Below are 24,473 nucleotides of genomic sequence, written 5' to 3' on the forward strand. Positions count from 1 at the left end.
CCGTGGCTGACCCCAGAATGAGCAAAGATGACAAAAAGTTCTAGGATCTCATGTCCTCGCCTTTCTGAATTTTTCTTCGGCACTGACTCTAGAGCAGGCCTTGTTTGTTTGCTAGATTAGTTTGGCTTTTCTTGGCAGGGTTTCTCTGTGTAACAGCTCTGGCTGGCCTGGAACTCGCTCCATACACCAGGCTGACCTGGAATCAGAAATCCACCTGCCTCTCTCTGCCTCCCAGTGCTGGGATTAAAGGTGTCCCTGCCACCACCACTGCCACCACCTTTCTTAAAATGCTCTATTCCCCTCCACCCGTGACACTCCCTTCTTGGTTCTTGTGCCGCTTGTCTCCTCTGTCACTACGTCCTCCTTAAGAGTTCTGTTCTGCAGTGTCACCTGTCCTACAGATTCCACTCTGTAACTTCTAAATTTCTCTCTAGGCCTGACCTAGTTCCTTTCTCAAACCCAGACCCCCTGTACAGATTCATGTGCCTGCAGTATGATCCCAACACATGTCCCTCCTGGCACCTCAAATCAACCACGATCTAACTAACCTCTTAATGGCTGTTTGCCTTCAGTGGCCTGCATCTTAACACACTGTGCAACCACAAAATAAGCCTTGCTCCAGACCTTTTTAAGAAACCCTGACAACTCCCTGACCCCACAGTACCTAATTAGTTCTAACTTAATTGCCTAAGTATGTGTGTCCCCCTCACTCCTATGCCACTGCGATGGACAATCATCACTTTAACCACATTAGATTCAGAAGTGCTTCTGGCCTCAGTGTGCTAACTCTGGACATGACTGACAGTACTGCAGGAGAGGCTAAACTGGAGACACAAGACTCCCTGGGTGTGGCTCAGTACCACACCATGGTCTAGGGTCTGGGAATGAATAAAAAATGAAAAAAGGAGAAAATCAGCTTAACTCTGGGATTCTGCTTCCCCATCTACCTAGAACAGGCAGCCCCCCTCTCCTGCCACCACACCTTCCAACCCTGATATACTCTCTCAAACTGTGAGCCAAATTAAAAACTACTTTCCTTAAACAGCTCTTGTCCAGTATTTGTCACAGCAACAACAAAAGTAACTGAAATCTAGATTTTAACTTAGGTTTCAAACAGCTCTCATCTAGACAGCTTCAACAGCTTCCCAACCAACTATCCTTCTGCATCCAACTTTATTCTCAAGCCGATTTCTACGTTGCAGAATGATCAACACAAATGAAGATTAACTGTATTCCTCCCCTTGAAGTTTCTGTAACAAATCTCCACTAAAAGACTCTGGGGTCAAACAGGCCTCTGCACCTCCACAATTCCCCTGTGATTGTCCCACAGGGAGAACAACGCCTAAAGTAAACTTAGCAGTACCTGGTACACACTAGTAAGTGCTTAACAGCTGACAACAATGACCCATCATTAGGCTACTGCACAATGTCATAATTCATAAACAGCACATATGTTGCCCCCACCTATACCTTGTTGCTAAAATCCCTTCCCAGAGGGAGAAGAACAATGTCTACAACCTTTTCCAAGGTCCCAAGACAAACCGAGGATCCCACCAAAGTTCACTCTGAGGGATCCATTGAGTGCACTAGGTTCCTTACAGAGGTGAGGGTGCTGTTCCCCACAAAGCTGCTCCACGAAAGCCTTTACCCAATGTGATGGTTTGAATAAGAATGCCCCCCACCACTCATGTTTGAATGCTTGGTCCAGAGCTAGTGAACCTGTTTGGGAGGATTAGGAGTTGTGGCCTTGTTGGAAGAGGTAGGCCACTGGGAATCAGACTCTGAGGTTTCCTGCAAGTGCCCACTCCCCTGCCCCTCTCTCCTGCTTGTGGGTCAGATTTAAGGTTTCTCAGCTACTGCTCCCCATGTGATAATCATGAACTCACCATCTGAAACTGTAAACCCAATAAACTCTTTCTTCTGTAAGTTCCATGGCCATCATGTCTTAGCAAAGCAAGTAAGAGTTTCCCCATAACTGCAGAGATGAAGCCCCCGGCCCTAGACTTCCCAGACTGCACTTTAACCCCTCCAGGAGGCCACGTGTAATTAAGACAAAGTTGCCTAACAGTTGGTAGGGAGCAGCTAGGGCGAGGGTCTCGTGATCCTTCTGCCTCTCCACGTGGACATGTACGCAGTCAACAAGCCCAGCTGGGATGGTTCTTTTACAAGCTAGCACAGCTGATCACTCTCAGGAGGCAAGGCCAACACTCTCTATCCCTTCCTCTGGCTTATGTTCTCTTTGCACCCCCTCTTGTACAAGAGTTCCTGGGGCTGGAAAGATGTGACATGGATGTCTGACATTCTCCTCCAATGCCAGTGAGGTACCAAACCTTCATGCCCTTTCATCATTCCTCTGTCTCAAGAAAGCGGATGTTGGCGAACCAAGGGGTATGTCTTCTACTACAAAACACAAGTTAGGAAAAGGACACAAAAAAAATGGTAAATGAAAAACTATCCAAACAGGTGCAGCCTACAGTAACAACCTATAACTGTAAACACAGATGTGGAAAAGCCCCTTCGAGAGCTCATTGGTTAGCCAAGTAATACAAGTTGCTTCTCTGGAGCCTGTGACTTTCTGGCCACAGGCTCTTCTCTAAGGCCCCAGTACTAGATGTGAATTTCCCCTGTGGACCAGGCCTTAAGTCGACAGCAAGCTGATTCTATACATAACCCCTCACACCCCACTGCACACGCTAGCACATCTCACCTAGCACACTTCAACACATGCATGAAGGACCCAGGACTTTGGGGCTCACTTCATTAGGAGAGCTAGCTCACAGAAAAGAGACACTTCTCACCCACTCTACCCTAGTTTGTTCAAGCCTTGCAACCACAGCATACAACGTGTTCAGTAACAGTGTCCACTATTCAGTTCTGGAATGCACCCAACAACGGTGGCAATAGGCTTTTACTGTTTTAGGAGTCTCTAAAGCCTCTGTGGCTAACTCTTCCCAGTGAGGTAACCCACTCCTAGCACTGAGATCACCAGTTAAGCACCACATGGCTTCCTGGAGCACCTGCTTTTACCTTCTGTGTGCTCACCAACATTACAGGCACAGGTAATTGCAAACTTTTTCTAATCACCTTGGTGAATGTTTTGTGTACTTTACCCAACTAAATATCCCAAGAAATTACAGCAACACCTGGTCTCTGTACCCTTTGTAAACTAACTCCCCATCCTTGCTCCTTCAGGGGCACCCTTAAATGAGCACCCCACCTAATGCCTGGTGAGACTATAGAGACAGCCTTGGTGAGGAGCTTTCAAAGCCCACTGTCATGTTTCCAGTACATGGTGGGTGATAAAAGAAAACAGCCACAATGAAAGCAATACTCAAGGCAATCACAAGTAAGATCTAACATGGCCTGAGAAGATTCCATCCATTCTCATCAATCGTCTCCTCCACAGGCCATGTTTGGTACAGTAGCGTGAATAGGAAGCACATAGTTCTCCACAGTCATTCTCTCTGAGCCATTCCACTTCCATACCCTTCCTCAGAGCCTACCCTGTATTTCCCCGTCACCAATGAACTTGGTAGAGCTGGAACTTTGATCAGCCCTACCCAGGGCCAAGAAGGAATGAGACCCCATGCTCTCCTGCTGCACCTACTACTTAGGCTGGCTTGCTGGATCAGAGTAAGTTATGGTGGCCACTGTGGCTATAGCTGCAGCTGTGGCCTCTCCATCCACCACACCTGGCTGCTGGTGGTGGCCCCAGCATACTCTTTTGCAAAAGAGATAACTGCCTATAATCTTGTGACCCCTGCCACCCTCCAGAAGGGGATGTACACAGTCAACAAGCCCGGCTAGGATGATTCTTTTGCAAGCAGGTACAGATGAACTCCTCAAGATGTTGGCTGCTTGGCTTGGAGGATAGTCACACACAACACACCCCTAGACTCCTCTTCTGAGGATGCCTTGCCTCTCAGAATTATTCCAGAATTAAGAGTTATGGTTACATACTGTTACCTACCTTGCCCTCTGCCCATACACACACTCCTTTCACCCCCTACATAGGCAAGGCCCTTTTTCAGTGGGTGCTGACAAGCATTATTCTTACCAGAACACCAAGTACACCAAGAGTTACAGAAATGGAAAGATGCTCTGATGTTTGTACTTTGGATGCCACAGAGAGATGCCTAGTAATGATGGTGGTAATAAAGCAAGGGGCTGATGAGCTAGTCAAGGATTTTAAGTAAGACTAGTGTTAGATATTTTCTCATATCAAAATTGGCTTATTTAGGGCTGGAAAGATGGCTCAGCAGTTAAGAGCAATGGCTGTTCTTGCAGAGGACCTGGGTTCAATTCCCAGCACCCACATGGCAGCTCACAGCTGTCTGTAACTCCAGTTCCAGAGGATCTGTCACTGTCACACAGACATACATGTGGGCAAAACACCAATGCACATAACAATAAACATTTTTTTAATTAGCTTATTTAGTAAACCTGTAACAACCTGTATTAAGAAAACCCTGGTATGGTAACCTAAAGGCATTCATGTACTGGTATGTAAAGTCTCCAAGATGCAACAGAATAGGGAAGTGATGTATACGCTTAAGAACAGGAAGGAGGTGAAGGCAGAAGGAGTTCAGTCATCCTCAGTTATATAATGGACCTGAGGCACTAAGATCCTGTCTCAAAAACAAACGTAAGCCAGGCATTGGCGGCGCACTCCTTTAATCCCAGCACTCAGGAGGCAGAGGCAGGCAGACCTCTGTGAGTTCAAGGCCAGCCTGGTCTCTAGATCAAGTGCCAGGATAGGCTCCAAAGCTACACAGAGAAATCCTGTCTCGAAAAACCAAAAAAAAAAAAAAAAAAAAAAAAAAAAAAAAAATGTAAAAACGAAAAGAAACCTACAACTTCTAGGAAAGACAGTCTAGTGGCTGTCTCTGTGTGAGCTGGTGAGCAAAAGAGAGGAACAGAGAAAATGCTTCAGAGAAGCATACATACAGAAACTGAAAGGATTTTGGAAAAGAGAAAAAAAAAAAAAAAAAAAAAAAAAAAACCAAAGCTGTAAAGAAAGACTGAACACAGTCTTTTTCAAAAGAATAAGCCAACAAAGTTGGGCAGTCCTACCCTGGGACCAGCCCACAGTCCTCCACAACCCTCAAATCCAGTTGCAGGTGTTGGTGGGACAAGGGCTCTGCTCACAAGTCAACAGCTAGAGGAATCCCATAATATCTCTTAGAGGGCAGCAGCCAGGCACTAAGTTGAGAGAGAAACTGAGCCACCCAGTGCACCTGAAATAGAGATCTCATCCTACAGAGCCTCAACTTGTCCTGCCTTAGCCCCTGGTTGAGGATGCTAGAGAAGGAGCTGTGAAGAGTCAGAGAGCTAAACCCTGACAAGCCAAAGGTGGCAGGAAACTCTTGCTCGTGGTAGGAAGTATACAGGAGGAGACAGAGCCAACCACAGTGGCCTGGAACAAACCTCAGCAACTGGGAGTTGCCCTGGAGTTTGATAGGTCTGGGCCAAATAGATTGGGCCTGGTGTGGGCTTTAAAGCCCACCCAAGCAACACATCTGGTCCAGCAAGGCCACACCTCCTACTCCTCCCCTGACAGCGCATCACTGGAGTCTAACAATGCAACTCTCTGAGCCTATGTGGTGGCATATAAACCACCACACCCAGTCTCATTAATGAAGGAAAGCTGGATTTCCACATGGAAGAGAATGAAACTAGATCCATCTCATCCTCCACAAAAATCATTCTAAAATAAATCAGAGACCTTAACATAAGACCTGAGACAGTAAAACTGGTAGAGGAAAACATCAGTTAAATGCTTCAACATATAGGCATGGGCAAAGACTTTCTGAACAAGGCTCTAACAACACAGGATATAGCCCCAAATGACAAATGAGATTACATAAATTAAAAACTTCTGCACAGCAAACGAAGCAATCATTCAAATGAAGACAAAGCCTGCAGAATGAGAAGAAGAAGAAAAATAACTCTGACAACTGCACATCAGTCAGGGGGTTAGTATTCAGGATATGATGTAAAGAACTGCAAATTTAAACAAACACAAAAATCATCTGACTAACCAACAAATGGGCTAACAAACTGGAGAGAAAAAGTACAAATTGCCAATGGAAGTCTTAAAGGTGCCCACCATCTTCAGTCACCAGGGAATTTAATGCTTTGACAATCTGTCTTAACCCAGGCAGCAAGAAAACAAAGGACAGAGGTTACAGGTGAGGATTAGGGTGGGAAGAAGTTTACTGCCCATGTAAACTTGTATAGCTGCAATGAAAACCAATATGGAAACTTCTCAAAAAAGCTAAAGCTAAAACAACCATACAACCTAGCTATACAACTCAGAGCGTATACGCAAAGGACTCAGTCAACACACCAGAGACACTTGCACACCCACGAACACAGCTGCTCTGTTCACAGCAGACAGGAATAGGCCAGTCTAGATGTCCATCAAGAGATGAAAATGTGGTACATATACAATGGCATTTTATGCAGCCCTGAAAAATGAAACCATGACATTTGCAGGAAAATGGATGCAACTGGAAAACATTGAGTTAAACAAAATAGGCAACACTCAGGTTAAAATTATATATCATATATGTGTGCATTTATATATTTTGCAGGTCATAAAACTAGAAATGGACTCGTGAGAGGACAGGAAGAGATCTTAAGAGAGGTAGGAAATATCAAGGGGTAACAAACCCAGTAGGAAGTCGAAGTGGAGGAGAAACTGGGCAAGAGGAAGCTGGTCAGAGGAGGAAAGGGTCATGGTGGAGAGCAGTGGGGAAGGGTCAAACAGGAATAACGATAATGACTTACGTATGAAGACCCTATGATAGAACCATGCTTACCGTTAAGGTTTTTTAAATCAATAATAAACATTGAAGCATGCTACATTTACATAGGCTATTTCTTTAAAGATATATAGGGCCTTTTTTGTTAGTGCTCATGGCCTCATACATGCTAATAAGCAAATGTTCTATCACTAAGCTTTGTCCCCAGTCCTGTGAAACTGAATTTTTAATCTCTGATTATATTGTTTTCTAAAACAGTGGGGCTCCTGGGTAGTGATGGCGCACACCTTTAATCCCAGAACTCAGAGAGCAGAGGCAGGCAGATCTCTTGAGTACAAGGACAGCCTGATCTTCAGAACAAGTTCCAAGACAGCCAGGGCTACACAGAGAAAACCTGTCTCAATAAGAGAGAGAGAGAGAGAGAGAGAGAGAGAGAGAGAGAGAGAGAGAGAGAGAGAGAGAGAGAGAAAGAGAGAGAGGATATTAGTTACAGGAGAAAATGGCAAACATCACTGGGGAGAGGTCAGCAGATCCATCTGAGCCGAGTGACTGAAGTTAACATGCCCAAGAGAATAATATCTCAAAAAGAAGCACTGAAGGACACTGTGGTGTTCCTGCCAAAAGAGCTAACCAGGTAAACCTAAGAAACACTGCACCATAGCAAAACATATTTGTGCATGAATAAAATGTCATCATGAAATCCATTGTTTCATGCAACTAATATATGCTAATAAGAACAAAAACTATGGCAGTGCTTTCGAAGACAAAGACTGAGGAAGCAGCCCAAACTGTCAAAAGAAATCAACTGAGTGTATTTTTTTTTTCTAAGTGGTATTCATGGATAAGCCAAGTGGGATAACGGAAGGCACACAGGTAAGGCATGCCTTCAGTGAGGCTAAGGAAGCACATGTCTTCTGGAAGCTTGTGAGGTAAACGAGGCTACCTAGAATTTTCTAGTTTACTTCCTTATTGCTGTGATAAACCACTGACCAAAAACACCCTTACACATAATAGTCCAGCATCAAGGAAGCCATGAGAGGAAGGAATGGCACTGCCCACAGCAGGCTGGGTACTCATGCACTAGTAAGCCCAACAGATATACCCATAGGCTAACCAATAGAGCCAATTCTTTAATTAAGGCTTGTGCTTCTGAGGTATGTCAAGTTGACAGCAAAACTAACTGCCTCAAACCGTATGGCTGTGTCTTAAAAGATTAAAACCTTAAAATATGAATGAAATTACAGAAGCACAGATGTAGACATTTGAGACCTCCCTGGGCTACACAGTAAGACCCTGTCTTCCTTACCTCTTCCTCCTCCCATAAAAAGAATGCATAAAATGAAAGCATTCTGGGTGCATTTGTGCTAACGTGAGATACAGAACGTCAAGAAATCCACAAATCTGCCAGCTACAGAAACTTGCTTTACTTTTAAAATGCTTCAATAATCATTTCTCCCATGCTGTGAACACACACGTCAGAAAAATGACTGCATGTGTCTAACAGAGACAACTGCAGCTGATGAAATGGCTACCTCTGGAAAAGATCCTATGATGCTTAAAATCTGCCCACTCTCAAAAAATGTCCACAAATTCTTTGATTCCTCCATCCAAAGTAGGTGGAGCCTACATGCTCTCTTAAGCCTGGGCTGGACTTACGGATTCAGCTATATTACAGTCACTCTAACAGTTGTAATAAAACAGAAGTAACACCGACATTCAAACGGCATGCAGAAGGATGGGCTCTTCCTCACGCTTTTATCACTGGCTCTGGATGAAGCCCAGTGGCAACTGAGGAACCTCAAGCAGTCCATGACGGTGTGCGGCCAACAGTCATCTGAGTGCACCATCTTGCAAGCAGACCATCCCTGGTCTGGACAAAGGCTACAGCACTTCCAAAGCCACAATGAAACTCATCAGGGACTCTGAGCTAGAACCACCAGGTGAGGCTGCTTCTGAGTTCCTGACCCACAGTAATTATGATAGAAAAAAAAGTTTGTGCTTGAAACAGCTAAATTTTGGGCTGATTTCTTACACTGCAATATGACTGTTGCAGTATTTGGTAGGTAGTTCATTTGTAGAATTATAATTTCTGTACAAATATTCATTGTGAAGTTAGATGAAACTGACTGACAAAATTATAGTCTGTATTTCTAGGAAAGTAGAAAATAGGATGAATAAGAGTAACTCAGTCAAAATGCTAGGAACCAAATCAAAATAACTGCATTATACCACAAATAGAATGCATTTATTCTGTGAAGACTTAAAAATAAACACTTCAATGAAAGGATTAAGTGATACAGACAGAAGAGAGATTAGCTACTGAATCTCAAGTATTACATTGTTTGGGATAAGTTTTCAAAAGTTATCTTGGTTACTTTTCTATTGTTGTGAAGAGACACCATGACCAAAGCAACATACAAAAGAGTTTATTGGGGGCTTACAGTTTCAGAGGGTGAGTCCATAACCATCACAGCAGGGAGCTTGGTGGGAGACAGGCAGACATGGCCCTGGAACAGTGGCTGAGAGCTTGCTTCTAATCCATAGACAGGAGGCAGCGGTAAAGCCCAACACCCAGTCCCAGTGACAAGTTTCCTCCAACAAGGCCACACCTCCTAATCCTTCCACCAAGTGAGGACCGAGCATTTAAACATATGAGCCTTCTGGGCCAGTCTCATTCAAACACCACAAAGGGGATGCTTTTACGTTCTGAATTTACTTCAAATGCTATTGAGTAGCTTGAAATATTATAGTTCTTTCTCTAGAACATGTTGTACCTGTATAAAGAAAACCAAATGTTTATATAAAATGTATCATTCAAAAAAATAGCACTTGTTTATAGAACAATCAGCATTGTGGCCTGTCAGGCTCTTCTTCTCTCTAACCTTAAATATGTTAAGTTATCGTCAAGCATTTAAGAATTTACTAAGATTCTGACCTGCCCTAGCAATTTTTGAATAATCTGCAGAATGTATTGAAGGAACCAGCTTCCCTTTCGGCAGCCATAAAAGTCGAACATGTGCTTCTATGACCTTGTCCCAGACACTAGAAAGCAGATGCCTGTCTCGAGACAAGGAGCCAATCAGAAGTTAGCTGTTGGCGCTATGCTTTACGACCCTGGGTGTGCTTTACGGACAAGCGCACAGCAATGATGCACAAAGCATAGCAACCACCCTGGGAGGGCCTATGGGCCATAACAACCAGTTGACCAATCAACACAGGGCAAGCCCTCCAAGGCTGGAGGCACACCAATCGTGAGCCTGTGCATACCCCTAGACACTCCCCTTACGCTACCCTATAAGATCTTTCGGGAGCCCCTAGGAGCCGTCTTTTCTGGCCATCCGCCATGGCGGGTGGGTGAAAGACCCAAGCTAACATGGGGTTAGCTCATTAAATTACAATAAAGCCTCATGCAGTTTGCAGCAAGCTCTCGAATCCGCCTGGTGATTGGGGTGACCGCGAACGTGGCCTGGGACCCCGGATACTTGAGTTTTCGGGGGTCTAACATTATGTCTATGCGTGTGTCCATCAGGACATTCACATTCCAGGATCCCATGCTGAAACCAATAGCCAATACTAACTAGCAAAAGCACTGGTATTAAGAATCTAAACCTAGCCCGGCGGTGGTGGCCCAAGCCTTCAATCCCAGCACTCAGGAGGCAGAGGTAGGTGAATCTCTGTGAGTTTGAGACCAGCCTGGTCATCAAGAGCTAGTTCCAGGACAGACTCCAAAGCCACAGAGAAACCCTGTTTCAAGGGGAAAAAAAAAAAAAAGCTTGCATCTAATCCAGCCTGTGGAGGATTAGATGCAAGCTTCCCCTAGGGGGTAAACTCAGTGCCATCTCTCACTGGCTACAAACAACAGATAAATTGCTCCCCATTCTGGAACTCACTTGGCTCATTAGTAAAATGGGGATAGTTGTCAGGTTTTCAAGCTCATTATTAGAATTAAAGAATACACAGAAAGGGTGTCCCCTCACATATTACTACCTCTCACTCCATGGCTCCTGGGTGTTAATGACTCCTGTATTGTTCAGCTTTCTGTCACTGAGACAAACGCCTGAGAAGTTGGCAGGAGAAAAGAGGTTTCAGTTGAGTGGCTGGTCCACTGCCTTCCTGACCCGTGCTGAAGCAGTGTATCATGGCAGAATACACATGGTGTACTTACCTCACAGTGGCTAGAAAGCAAAGTGACAAGCATGATTGGGATGGGGTCCCAAATATCTTCTTTAATGGCATGCCTCAGTAATCTAAATTCCTTCTAGAAGTCCCTGCCTCCTAAAGATTCTGTCATTTTCCAACAATGCCTTAGCATTAACAGGACTCTGGGAAACATTTGAGACACAAACCATAACAAACACTCTCCTTATATGCATGCTACACACACCTTGGATTTGGAAAAGCTGCCGAAGGTCCATGCATTAAGGCTTGGTGCCCAGTCTGTGATTAGGCAGGGACAGGAAACTACCTTATGTCGTTGAGACCATACCCTCAAAAGTGACTGTGGAATCCTGGCTTCTCTAGCAATGATGTCCTTCCCCACCACAAATAAAAAAAAAAAAAAAAAAAAAAAAAAAAAAAAAAAAATCACAGGCCTAAAAGTAATAAGTTTGCCCAATCATGGACATAAAATTCCTAAACTATAAGCCAAAATAAACCCTTTTCCTTATTAAGCTGGTTTATATCAAGTATTTACCACAGTAAAGGAAAGATGGCTAACACACGGAGTATGCCTCCCAAATCATGAACTGTAGGGATACAGACCACTGGGATATTTTTGTGTCTCAGATTCAAATGCAAAAAGTAGCCCAGGAGGGTTAGTATGTCCAGATTTATGGCATTGTTTTTGGTTTGTTTTTCTGGTTTTTTTTTTGGGGGGGGTTGCTTGTTTGTTTTGTTTTTTGGTAAGGTCTCACATATCCCAAGGTTGCTTCTCATTCACTATGTAGCTGAAGATGACCATGAACTTCTGAGCCTTCGGCCTCTACCTTCGAAGTGCAGGAACACAGTAGCGGGTAGCTTGTGTGCCATCGTGCCCAGTTTATTCAGAATTAGAGATCAAACTCAGGTTTTCATCTTGCTAGGCATGGACTAGATCCTAAATATCCTCCAAAGGCCTTTATCAAGTAAGCTACATCCTCAGTCCCAGACTTGTTATAATTCTGAAAGATTACACTGGCTTATGAATTGAAATCAAAACTGAACACTTACCCACTCAAGAAGCACAAGTCCCTAGCCTGCAATCAATATTTATAAAGCTTAACATATTCCTTATAGCAGTCTATTTTCTTTCTCTAATTGCACTCTCTCTTCTACCAAATTACAAATTGGATTGCAAAGAAAAAAAAAAAAGAGCTAAACATGTCTGTACTCTTCATGGCCCCTTGCATACAAAAAACTGATAAATTTACCTTTAAGTTCTCAATGCACTGTTCTTAGAAGTATAATCTGAACTTTTAAAAGACTAGGCATTGTTCCCATCCCCACAACACACATGGGCATGCATCCAACCCTCGATTTACTATCAGCTCAGGTGCCCAGAACGATGATTATTTCTTCCAGCCTAACACTCACACACAGTCTGGAGGAACAGTAACTACTTAATATCTTAACAGAGAAAACAAATAAGAGAGAACAACTCCTTTCCAACTTCCTATTGGGGAAAAAAAGAGAAATAATACTATCATCTGTGCCATATGCTAGAAGCCCTTGGTACATGTGACACAGACTACCAAAGGCACATCCACAGACAGCCCCAAGACTCAGATTCCTCTACATCGGGTTTCCATGGTTAAACTTACTGTTTCTTTCCTTTGGCTCTGCACATTTAATCAAACTTTCTGTAAACGCTCTAGAAACAAACAGTATATTATATGCTTCCGTAACAGTGTGAATTTGCATCAGAACCCAGGCACACGTTGTTCTCAGTGGCTAGTGTCCTCACTTGCTTTCTGCTGCTGTGGTAATACACTGACTAAAACCAACTTGGGGAGGAAAGGGTTTATTACTGCAGGATGTCTGGGCAGGAGCTCAAGCAGGAACTTGAAGGCAGGAAGTGTAGCAGAGACCATGAAGGACACTGCTTCCTGGCTTGCTCCATAGGCAACAAGCATGGTGGGATGGGCCCTCCACATCAATTACTCATCAAGAAAATGCCCCACAGACATGCCCATGGGCCAATCTGGTGGAGGCAATACCTCAATAACTTCCCAAGTGACTCTAGTTTGGTCAAGTTCACAAAAAACAGCAGATTTTACAACCTAAACTGTCATTTTTCTAAAATGAAAACAGGGGTGAGAAGAAAGTAACACAAAGCCAAACACACAATTTACACATCAATTTACTAAAAATTGTTCTGTAGTTATTTCATGTGTGTAAAATTAGACAATCTCCTCATTTAATGTAATTAATTCACGAGTGAAATGGGTGTGAAGAGCATACAATGACCCACAGGAATCAGCATTCTAAACGGTTCATTCAAACACAGTCACATAGCAGGCATTTGGTAGATTCTGGGGAAGACCACTACAAATGATTCCTGATTCTCCCCTGAACTTCTCCCTAGTTCTCCAAAAATTTCAACATCATCTCCATGCCCATGCTCTTTCCTCTTCTACTCACAGGCATCCACATCAATTGTTTTTGGGTTTGATCCCAGCATAGCATCACCTGAGCACTTGTTCAAGCCCAGTCTAGACTTACTTGATCTGAAACTTACAGAGAACGGGCCTGAATTTCTGATTTTACCAAGGCCCCTATGTACTTCTGATGCATGCTCAAGTTTGGGAACTGCCATGGTTTTTAGGTTCTCCAGAGCTCACGGATTGGAAACTTAACCCTCAGTGCAACCATGTAAATAGACAGAGCATCTGTGAGGTAATGAAACATGCGGCCTTTGCTGTTACTCCAGGAATGAGGTTCCTATAAAAGGAGAAAGGGACAGACAGACAGACAGACAGACAGACAGACAGACAGACAGACAGACAGACACACACACACACACACACACACACACACACACCAGCCCTCACCAAAGAATCTACCAAATGACCTTGGACATCTCAACTTCTAGAACTCTGAGGAAACAAGTTTCTGTTGTTTATAAATGCTTTAGTCTCCAGTATTTTCTCAAAGAAACAGAAAACAGATTGAGAGCGCTAGCCAAGAAATGACCTGAGTTTAAATGCTGATTCACCTGTTAAGTTTTCCCAAGTTCTAATTTTTGTCCTTTCCAATTCCCATTCTGTTTTTGTTGTTGTTGTTGTTGTTGTTTTTATGTAGTTGGAGGCCTACTTCTACATCTATTACTACTATTGAAGCAATAGTTGCCTTTTGTTTAACATTTTTACACAAGGCACGCGCTGCTATCACCACATACACACGGTATTATTCAGTCTTCACAATAATTCTTTAATTAGCTGAGGATAAAAGTCATTAATTTGTGCAAGGTCACTCAGCCAATAAACAGTACAACAGGGATTTGGCCTGTTATCTTTCTATCTCCAGTGTTCCCAAAGTTAATAACTCTCCTATATGCTCCTTAGAAAGTTGCTATTCCTGAGGTCTCAGCTGTCATTTACACTGCACTGCTCCTGGTCCTCTCCAATTCTGAAGTAGAATTTTCAACTACCTACAGAGTGGATCTGTCTACTGAAACTCCCCATAATCGCCTTCAAATTAACATAGCACCATTGCTTCTCTGCACTTAGACCATCCCGCCTTTATTCTCTAAGTTAATGGCATCATAATCACCCCCTTGGTCACAGCAGGCATGCCATCTTGTTCTCCCTCCCTTCTGTGTGTTCTTAAGATTTTACACTTCTAACAACTGAAATGTTCCTGAGCACTAACCATCCCACTTTCTGGTCCTGAGATAGCGGCACTCCACTGCCTCTCCACTCTAAAGCGGCCTGTGTGGGAGGGACTGTTGGTCTCTTCCTGATGATGTGCTTCATCTATGCTCCTTGGCTTTCCATTGCCAATTAAATGAACAGTAGGTCAAGACCTTTTAGAATAGAGTAGGCCAGGCATGGTGGCACACCCCTTTAATCCCAGCACTGGAGAGGCACAGGCAGGTGGATCTGCCTGTTCAAGGCCAGCCTGGTCTACAGAATGTGTTCTAGGACAACCAGGTGTGGTGATATCTTGCTTGTACAAATAAAAATTGTCTGAAGATCAGAGGATGGAGTTTGCCACTAGCTAACCATACAGGTCTGGATGTCTGTGGACATACAGGAAGTGAGATGGCTAGGCAGAGAGAGGATATAAGCAGGAAGAAACAGGAACTCACTCTCTTTTTCTGCTGGGAAGCTTATGAGGTAAAGGTGGCTCTCTGATCGCTCAGCATTTTCCACTATATCTGGCTCTGGGTTTTTATTATTTAGACCAGCTAAGAACTCCAATTACAACCAGGGCTATGAAGAGAGATCCCATCTCGAAAGAAAAAAGGAAAGAAAAGGAAGAAAGGAGAGTGGAAGATCCCTTCATGATTTGTCTGTAATATACTATCCACCTCTACTGCCACACACTAAACAGGTAAGAAACAACTTCCAAAAGGACTGTTCCACTTTCGTGTTTAGCAACATTTCTTGACTGTCTACTCACACACAGCACAAACCTTTGGGGCTAAGGTCTGTCCTCTCCTCACCTAACCTTTCAACATCAATGTGCTCCCAAATGTAGTCAATTCCTCTAGTACTTTAATTCTCAAAGCAATTAACTTATCACAACATGTAACAGCCAGTGGTTTATCATCTCTGATTAACACTTGTATGCCAAATGTATTACAGCATCTCATTCATCTACAGCCTCTCGGCACCTGACAGAAGAGCTAGTTATAGCTAGCACCTCATAAATGTTTGCTAAGTTGTTAAATAATGCAAAATTTGCCGAGTAACATTACACATCTCAGCAATTCAACCTCAGGCTTACAAACCATTCTTTTTGTAGGGGAGGGGGGACAAGAGGGGCACAGAATCTCATGTAGCCTTGACAAGCTTCAAAATCACTGTTGCAGAGGATGTTGTTGGATCCCTACACCTCTTTCTTGCCTTTACTTTCCAGGTGTTGAAATGACAAGTATGAGTCACTACAAACAGCTCAAAAACTTTCTAATAACAAAAAATATAATAATTTAATATTCTCCAGTAGAGTATAATTACTGTCAGATCTTTTTGTCAATGTTTCTTAGAACCTTCAGAAAGGCTCCCTTTCTAGTTAACATAATCTGTATTTTTGTCACAGATCCGCAGTTATTGCTTAGCAGGGCACTGTGAGAGATAATCTCAATGGAAACTGTGTCACTGAGTATGGGTAGATGATGGCTTTGGTTACATCGTTTGTGTAAATGTCCAGAACAGCAGCCTAAACCCATTAGGTAGATTGTGAAGGCTGAACCATGCAGTGTTGACAACCTAGGATAAATGCACAGGAATGAAGCTCAACTAGATATCCTTTAAGTAAATGTAAGTTATTTTTAGGCATGGCATGATGGCTGTTATCTGCATTCCCACTAATCAGGAAGCAGAGTCAGAGGCTCATAGTAAATCTGAGGCCAGCATGGTCTACACCAGCCAGGGATACATGGTAAGACCCTATCTCAAGAAAAACAAATAGATGTTTTAAAAGAATAACTGTAGCTTATTCCTGTCTTAGACTTTATTCTGATTGATACCACCCCATCATCCCCCATGCAAACAGACTATTCTAGCTTGATTTGCTGTTGCTGTGATAAAACACTGATCAAAACCAGTTTGGGGGAGTATTTATTTTGTTTTCTTGTCAGCTTTCCATCATCAAAGAAAGCCAAAGCTGGAAATGGAGGCAGGAACCAGATGCTGGTTACGAGCTTGCTTTCTCCTACAACCCAGCACCACCTCCCAAGGGGTGGTTCTTCGGGGGAGGGGAGGGCAGGATAAGGTAAGGAGGCACTCCTATATCACCTATCACGGAAGAAAATGCCCCCACAGACTGTGCACAGGCCAATCTGATGGAAGCAATTCATCAACAGGGGTTCCCTCTTCCCAGGGATTATAATTTGTGTCAGGTTGACAAAAACTAACTACAGGCTCTACTCTATTATTAATGGGAGGTCTGGAACACGTTTCTTTCCACCCTGTTAAATTTTCTCTATTTCTGTATAAGAAAACTTTCTCTGCTCCAGTCACACAAGACTCCTCAAAATCACTCTCCACCATCCAATGAACAAATTCACATTTTAACTTTTCGCCACAGGATTTTTGTAATTCTTTCCTAATTCCAACTTCACACTTCTTTAAAGGCCACCCTAATCTTACCTTCCCGAGTTCCCCCTCTCTGACCTCCTCTTGTCTAAATTTCTCCTCTACTATAGTCTCATCTGATGCTACTACCTCATTTAGTTCCACGATTCTTTTATTACATACGCAGGCTTTCTCTTCCTGACGGGACTGCTCACTGTTAAAAGAGAAAGACCTGGTCATCTCCTCACTTGTGACCCCACAATCCTCTGGCTAACTTAGCACAACCCTAGAGAGTAGTAGTTGTATTAACTATGTGAAGGCTGAGACTAAACGCTTCTCCTGTACTGAAAAGCCATCTATGCAGTGTGACGCCGTTTCTGCTGTGTGTCTACTAGGTAGCATGCGGGTTTTCTAGGAAACGGGCAGAAAAGGAAAGCGGATGACTCCAGTCCCAAAAGCTCGTAAATGCGGGTTTTCTAGGAAACGGGCAGAAAAGGAAAGCGGATGACTCCAGTCCCAAAAGCTCGTAAATGAACAGTGTGGGTCTGGAGTATTCAGCTCCACAGAGCGAGCTTTCCTGATGTGAGAACTTGAGATGCCATGCTTGACAGAGCCTCGGTTATAAAACTGAATCTCTGGATGGTACAGCCGGGTGCAAAGTGAAGTCACGTCACCCGGTTTTTAACGCATAAATCATGACTAAATGTCAGTACTGCCTATCTCGTCAATGGTTCGAGGCCTTTGCCTTCAACAGGTAATGGGAAAGAAAAAAAAAAAAAAAAAAACCACGATTTCTTCCGTTTGTCTCCTCCTTCAGCAAGGATGGTTAGTTAGGACAACCACCACACATCCAACCTCCTGGAGTCCAGCGCAACTAAGACACTACTGACTGATGGGTGGCTGCATCTTTTCACTCCGGCTTCACCAGTACAGCCCACACGTGGAATGCAATCTATTTTTTCATACGACTGATAGCAGCCTGCACTGCCTATGGGGAAAACAAACGCAAAGGGCAGGGCTGCCCCTAACCTCGAGGCCCTTGCAATGGCCCGAAGTACAGCACAGCACAGGAGCAGTTTGGAGTCGATGAGGAAATGACAATACTGAAGGGGTATGGTCCTCTGGCTTCAAAAAAAAAAAAAAAAAAAAAGTCAGAGAAGCACACGTGAGCATACACGTGAGGCTGGAAGGTCCGGGCAACAAGTCCGCCGGCCACCTGGCATCTACACCGACAGGTTGCCTTCCCCCGGGTCGTGGGTGTGCCCGAATGTCGCGCCGCCGCCGGCAGAGACTCCAGAGCCCCCTACTACGCGACCTGCCAGGGCAGAACCGACGCAGCCCGTCGTCGCGGCTGAACCAAAACTTTGTGAACCCCCAACACCACACACACACCCCCGTTCCCGCGTTTGTCAGGCTTGCACAGTGGCGTCTCTTGTCCCGGCGCGAGGCTGCAGAAGCGGAACGCGGGCTTCTCCAGCTTCCAATCCCGCCCTCGGCGGAGGGGAAGCCGGCAGCGCCGCCCCGGGATCCAGTCCCTTGTCCCTCCGCACCCTTCTCCAGCGCGCCCCCCGCCCCAGGAGCGCCAGGCCCGGAAACTGACCCTCGTCACCCCCCGTCCCCGCCCCCGGAACCAGCGGCCGAGGGGCGTGGAGCGGTACGCGCGCGCGCGGGTACGGGGTGGGGGGGGCGCGCGTGTCCGCGCCCCGGGCCCGCGCAGCAGGTGCGGCCTGGCCCCACCTCCCCCGGGCGGTCCCGGGGGCGACTCACCCCGACGATGTTCCTCAGCGACGTAGCCTCCGCCACACACGTCAATCCGGCCTGCAGAGGCTCTACGTCGTGGCCGCCGCCCCCTCGGCCGCCGTCGTCGCCGCCGTCGCCGCCTTCCCCGCCGCCGCCGCCGTCGCGGCGCGCGCCCGCCTTCACGCACACCGCCGTGGCCGCGCACGCGCCTTGCGCGCTGGCGTCACTTAGCAACGGGTCAACCGAAGGCCGGTAGGACCCAGGATCTTCAGGGCCCCGGGACGCCTCTGGCGCGGTCTTAGGGCGAGTCTCAGCCCGTCCGAGCCACTGCCCCTCCTGAAGTGGGCCCTCGGGGTGTGGCCGCCCTGCCCGCACCTGGCTGGGGGTAAGTCGCGTCATCGCACGTCACTCAATAGCGTCATCGGTTGCGTCACTGCGTATGGGGAAGAGCCGGAGCGCTTGTAAGAGAAAGCTTGAGGCCTGCTCCCCGCTGGGCGGGCGGCGGAGGGCGAGCAAGGAAGTTCCGCCAGGAGAGAGAAGGAGCCAAGCAAGCCGTTCAACAGCACGGAGGTGCGATGAAGGCCACGCCTGGAGTCTCGTGATTCGGTTTCCCTGTTCTGTAAGCGTGAAAAGTAAAACCCCGACCTGCCCGCCTTCAATGGGAAGGTGTGAATTGAAGACGAAATAGTGCGAGCAAGGCTGCCCGGGGGGAGGGGGGAGAGGGGGGGAGCCTGGCTTCCTTCGGACTTTTGATTTCAAGGCCCTGGCACTAGCCTGGACGTAACCGCTCACCACTCCACCTTCCAGGACTACTGAATGTGAAGTGTAAAGCCCCGTTACACTTCGTCTTTTCACATAGAGAAGAAACTGTGGAGCGGGGACTGCGCACCTGGACGCCACAGAAATCGGGTTGCAAGTCTGAGCCCGGTTGAAACTAGAGAGTCGTCTTGTCTGTCTCCCTTGGAAGTTAGGGACTTATCTGGGTGCGAAGGATTTGAAGACAGAAGACGATATCCATGCAAAGACGTCTTAAATGGGAAGTGGAAATGAACGGAAACATCAAGGGCTCCTCGCCCAGGGAAGAGCATTGTAGTGCCCCAGAGAAGCGATCAGAACCGCCAAGGCACTGGGATGGGAATGTAAACATGGAGGCCATCTCGGAGTGGGGGATTGATAAGTAGGCCAGGATTCTAGTGTGGGTGCTGACATAGGTGGTAGTGACGTTGTCTATCAAGATGGAAAGAAAAGATGCAGGTGTGAGAGTTACTAAACGGGAATGGCACTCCCGACCGATGGCTACGGTAGAGACTGTAAATAAGTATGGGTTACTAAGCAAATCCTAGGGTTAAACATTAAGAAACTGCCCACAGGTAATGCTCAATTCTAACTGTGAACTGTGTTTTGCAGAATAACATTCCCCACACTGACAATCCCCCATCTCCATAATCTGCTAATATGTTCTGTAATGTGACAGAAAGGAGTTTGCAGATAATGGTTCAGTTAAGTACATCAGATGCCCCGAATTGCCCCCACCCCTGGGCTGGGACAAGAGCATCAGAGTTGGAAAGGGCGTATGAGAGAGATAGAGGTCACAGAGATTTGAAGATACTGCCCAGTTAGCCTTTAATATAGATCAAAGGAATGCAGGCATGTGGTGGTATTTTGCTTATAATCTAACAAATAAAGCTTGCCTGAAGATCAGAGTACAAAGCTAGCCACACTAGTTAGCCATAAAGGCCAGGTGGTGGTGGTACACACCTTTAATCCCAGCACTTGGGAGACAGAGGCCGATGGATCACTGTTACTCCAAAGCCACCCTAGGATACAGGAAATTGATCCAGTCTAAAAGAGAAACAGCTCACACAAAGGTGATCTCAACACTTGGGATCCCACACCTTTAATCCCAGCACTAGAGAGGAATATAAGGCAGGAGGAGACAGGAGCTCAGTGCAGTGTGAGGAGCAGTGCTGCCTGGAGATGAAATCTGAGGACAGGATCACCCTTTGGTCTGAGCATTGATAGAGATGAGAGCTCTCTGGTGGCTGGCCGATTTGCTTTTGTGATCTTTAGCTGTAACCCCAATATCTTTCTCTGTGTTTTTATTATTAATATCAATGAGAATTTGTGCTACACAGGCAGTCTATGGAAACTGGAAAGGGCAAGCTACTGGATTCTTGAATTTAGGACTTTTGACTTCTAGAGAGCTAACATGAATTGTTAACTTACCACAATAGCCATGAGAAACTACCACAGTCAACAATAAAAGTGACAGTGTCATGTTGCAGTCTCCTTTATCTAGAAAAGAAGCACACAGTTTGTCAGGCTGCTTCACAGACTAAGCACTGTGACTATGGTCTGATGGAGGGGCCATCAACAGTTAGAGGAAAATGTCAAACAGCCAAATAACACAGGCCTGTGACTGATGAGAGATGGTTAGTGGCCAGTCCTGAAATTATTAAAATGTGTGCCTTTGAAAGGGATTGTGGGAATCTGGCCTTTTGTTTTCTTTTTGCTTCCTGGTCATGAGGTGAGTGGTTTTGCTCCTACATGCATTCTGTCACTCCACACGCCTAAAACAATGGAGCCAGGGAAACCAGACTGAAACCTCTGCAACTGTGAGCTGGAACAAACATGGTCATTTCACATGTTTTGTTAAGGTGAGAATGGGAAACTACCACACCACTCACTGGACAGAGATATGCACACCAATTCACTCAGTTACAAATGCCTAGTGAGCAAAGCTACTCAGGGCTTCCAGGCAGGGACATGGAGTGGGAGACATGGTTATGCAATTCAGTTATATAACTGGTATCACCTATAAAGAGAGATGCATCAGTTATCCAGAGTGGCCCAAGGATTTGTGACTTCCCAACTCAGAAAGAAGAGTCTCTGTTGCACATGGAAGGGACAGAGAAAATCACACACTGTTTATAACTGCATCCTTAAAAATCCAACTAAGGCTATTTCACCAAACACTTGTGAGTTAGTATGAGCTGTGCTACTTGCGTCCAGATAACTATGGCTATCACTCAGTTATGCAAGCTATTCATTTGGAGCAGAGGTAAACAGGAGGGTAGATAGCTAGTTGCCATAAATGGACTTTTTTATTGTTTGTTTGTGTTTTTTGTTTGTTTGCTTTTGGGTTTTTGTTTGTTTGTTTTTTGAGACAGGGTTTCTCTGTGTAGCTTTGGAGCCTATCCTGGCACTTGCTCTGGAGACCAGGCTGGCCTCGAACTCACAGAGATCCACCTGCCTCTGCCTTCTGAGTGCTGTTTTGGTTTTTTTTGTTGTTGTTAAGGTGTAGGCATACCATAGCAGACTACATAAGGGTGAAACAGTTACTAGACCAAGGTTTAGATCCATGACAGAGAGTCCCTTCCTAGGAAACTTTCTGTCAGAGTCCTGATGATTTAAATGCTCTTTCTCCATACTGTTAATGTAACACCCATGCATTGTAGCATTTACTGTAATAATGATGCTTACATGCCAGGCCCACAGTTCCTGCCCCTGTGCTACTTCTGTTTCAGGATGTTACAGACATCACCAGCTCATTCCAATCTTTATAACAGCCCGTTGACGTAGGTGATAATATTAATTACAATACTTACAAACCAGGAAGCTACATCACAGGAAGTTGAAGTAACTGCTCAAGTTCACAAAATCAGTAAGTCTTATATCAAGCCAGGATTCCCAGTGCTAGCACCCATTTACCGTCACTGTTCATGCCATGTAATCCCTATTTGCATGGAAGGGTGCTAGAAAACATGACATACACAGTTCATGCCTAAGGTTCATTTTTTCACCAAGGAGTATGTTTGGTATGTGATCTTGCCAGGTATATTTATTAAGCAGTCACTTTGCTCATAGCTATACATTGTGGAAGAGCCCATCAGATTTTTACAGTCAGGAGTGAGCAATGAGGCTGGAGAGATGGCTCGGGTTAAGAGCACGTAGTGCTTTTGCAGAGGATCTGAGTTTGGTTCCCAGCACTCATATGGAGCAGCTCACTGCCTGTAACACCTGTCCCAGGGAATCCAGCACCCTCTTCTGGACACTAAACTTCTGTAGTCACACACTCACAGAGATATACACATGCATATGCTAATACTAATGTACTAATGCCTATACCAATATTTTCTTGAAAAATTTTTTAATCCAAATCTTCATCCTGCAACAGAGCATTTCAGTACCTAAATAGCTCCAGCAGATGGGTTGATCTCTACCCCACTTAGCAGATTTTGCTATGGGGTATAATAGATGCATCCAGCATTGTCAGACTTGAAATCTATTCATCTCTAAATATTGGCAACTAATGTGAACTTTTAAAAAGGAGAAAAGAACTTGTGAATCTACAGACCTTCTGCTCTACTGTATAAAACTTGAACACTTCCCCCCCCCTTATTTTTGGACACCTGGTTTTATGAAAATTCCAAGTTCACCTGTGCCCCCCAACTACCACCATAGAGACAGGAATGGCCATATAAAGTTGATAATCCCCACATGAGGTGGCTAACTCTTCATCAAAAGCTGTCAGCCCACTTCCCATCTGCTGATATTACTGAATTCTGAACAGTGTGTACCTGTCTTTAACCAAGCACATGACGCTAGCTGGTCCCACAGAAAGCGTGCTTGTCCATATTGTCCTGAACCCACGCTCACAAACCTTCCCACCAACTGCCGTGAGTGTTGCACCAACTTGGCAAGTATCGTGCCTCCCCAGAAGAAACAGCCCCCCAGAACCTATGAATGTCTGTCCTGCAAGACTTATGTGGGCTTGGTGGCTTTGCATTCCCCACAGAAAATCTCCCAAACGACATTTTCAAAGCCAACCATCATGAAGTGACTCGCCTTGAGTGACTGGTGTCTGTGTGTCTGTGTGTGTGTGTGTGTGTGTGTGTGTGTGTGTGTAAACCATACGACTCCATGGTTCCTCTTTTCAACTTGGCTGCCATGAAGCTCATTTGTAGCTCTGGGCTAGGAATGTAGCTCAGATTTGCTTTAACACGTGCAATGCCCTGGGTTCATAAGGGCGGGGGGGGGGGGGGGGATGTGACTGTGACTGAGTGCCCAGGTATGAAGTCATGGCCTGCATATCTGCATTCTAGTTTGTTGCCTGATCCAAGCATGTTTGGGTTTTGCTTGCCCAGAATCATGTATAAATGCGTGCAGTCTCCAGCTAAACACTGAACTGAACTTCAGGAACCCAGTTGCAGACAGGAGTGATAAGCAAAGGGTTTCACCAGGCTAGTGAAACCCACAGAAACAGCTGACCTGAACAAGGGGGCACTCAAGGACCCCAGACTGATGGCTGAGAGGCCAGCATGGGACTGATCCAGACCCCCTGAATGTGGGTGTCAGTAAGGAGGCCTCGACAATCTATTTATCCCTGGCACACGAATGGACTTTAGGAGCCCATTCCACATGGAGGGATGCTCTCTCAGTCTGGACACTCGGGGGAGAGCCTAGGCCTTGTCTGGGATGATATGACAGACTCTGGAGATCCCCCATGAGGGCCTTACCCTCCCTGGGGAGCCGAAGATGTATGATATGGGGTGGGGGCTTAGTGGGGTTGGTGGAGGGCGGAGGAGGAGGGGAGGGAAAGGGAGCTAGGACTGACATGTGAAGCAAGCTTGTTACTAATTTAAATAAAAAAATAAATTAAAAAAAGTATGAAGTCTCTGTGTAATTGCAGCCGTCCTCAGTTGTTTGGGGAAAATAAATGGCAAATATGCTTATGATAGCTATCTAA

The 24,473-nt window shown here is 45.4% G+C and overlaps 1 protein-coding gene and 1 long non-coding RNA gene across 4 annotated transcripts in view; one reads left to right on the top strand and one right to left on the bottom strand.

Annotated features, from left to right (window-relative positions):
• Btbd9 (BTB domain containing 9) overlaps positions 1 to 18,886 on the bottom strand; it is a 354,247-nt gene extending 335,361 nt beyond the window's left edge. Inside the window, exon 1 of one of the 2 annotated variants that reach the window (XM_027394408.2) lies at positions 18,752 to 18,886. The gene's annotated coding sequence lies outside the window, so the exon portion shown is untranslated. The remainder of the gene's footprint in view (positions 1 to 18,751) is intronic. The other variant, XM_027394409.2, reaches the window with a different exon arrangement.
• A 120-nt stretch (positions 18,887 to 19,006) lies between these two features.
• Positions 19,007 to 21,204, top strand: LOC100761572. Of its 2 annotated transcripts, none has more exons than XR_004771591.1 (2): positions 19,007 to 19,411; positions 19,532 to 21,204. It is a non-coding gene; the product is annotated as an uncharacterized LOC100761572 (long non-coding RNA). The 2 variants fall into 2 exon arrangements; XR_003481010.2 differs by having other exon boundaries at positions 19,007 to 19,390.
• Positions 21,205 to 24,473: the final 3,269 nt, after the last annotated feature.

This window comes from Cricetulus griseus (assembly GCF_003668045.3).
Source record: "Cricetulus griseus strain 17A/GY chromosome 1 unlocalized genomic scaffold, alternate assembly CriGri-PICRH-1.0 chr1_0, whole genome shotgun sequence".
NCBI classification, from domain to species: domain Eukaryota; kingdom Metazoa; phylum Chordata; class Mammalia; order Rodentia; family Cricetidae; genus Cricetulus; species Cricetulus griseus.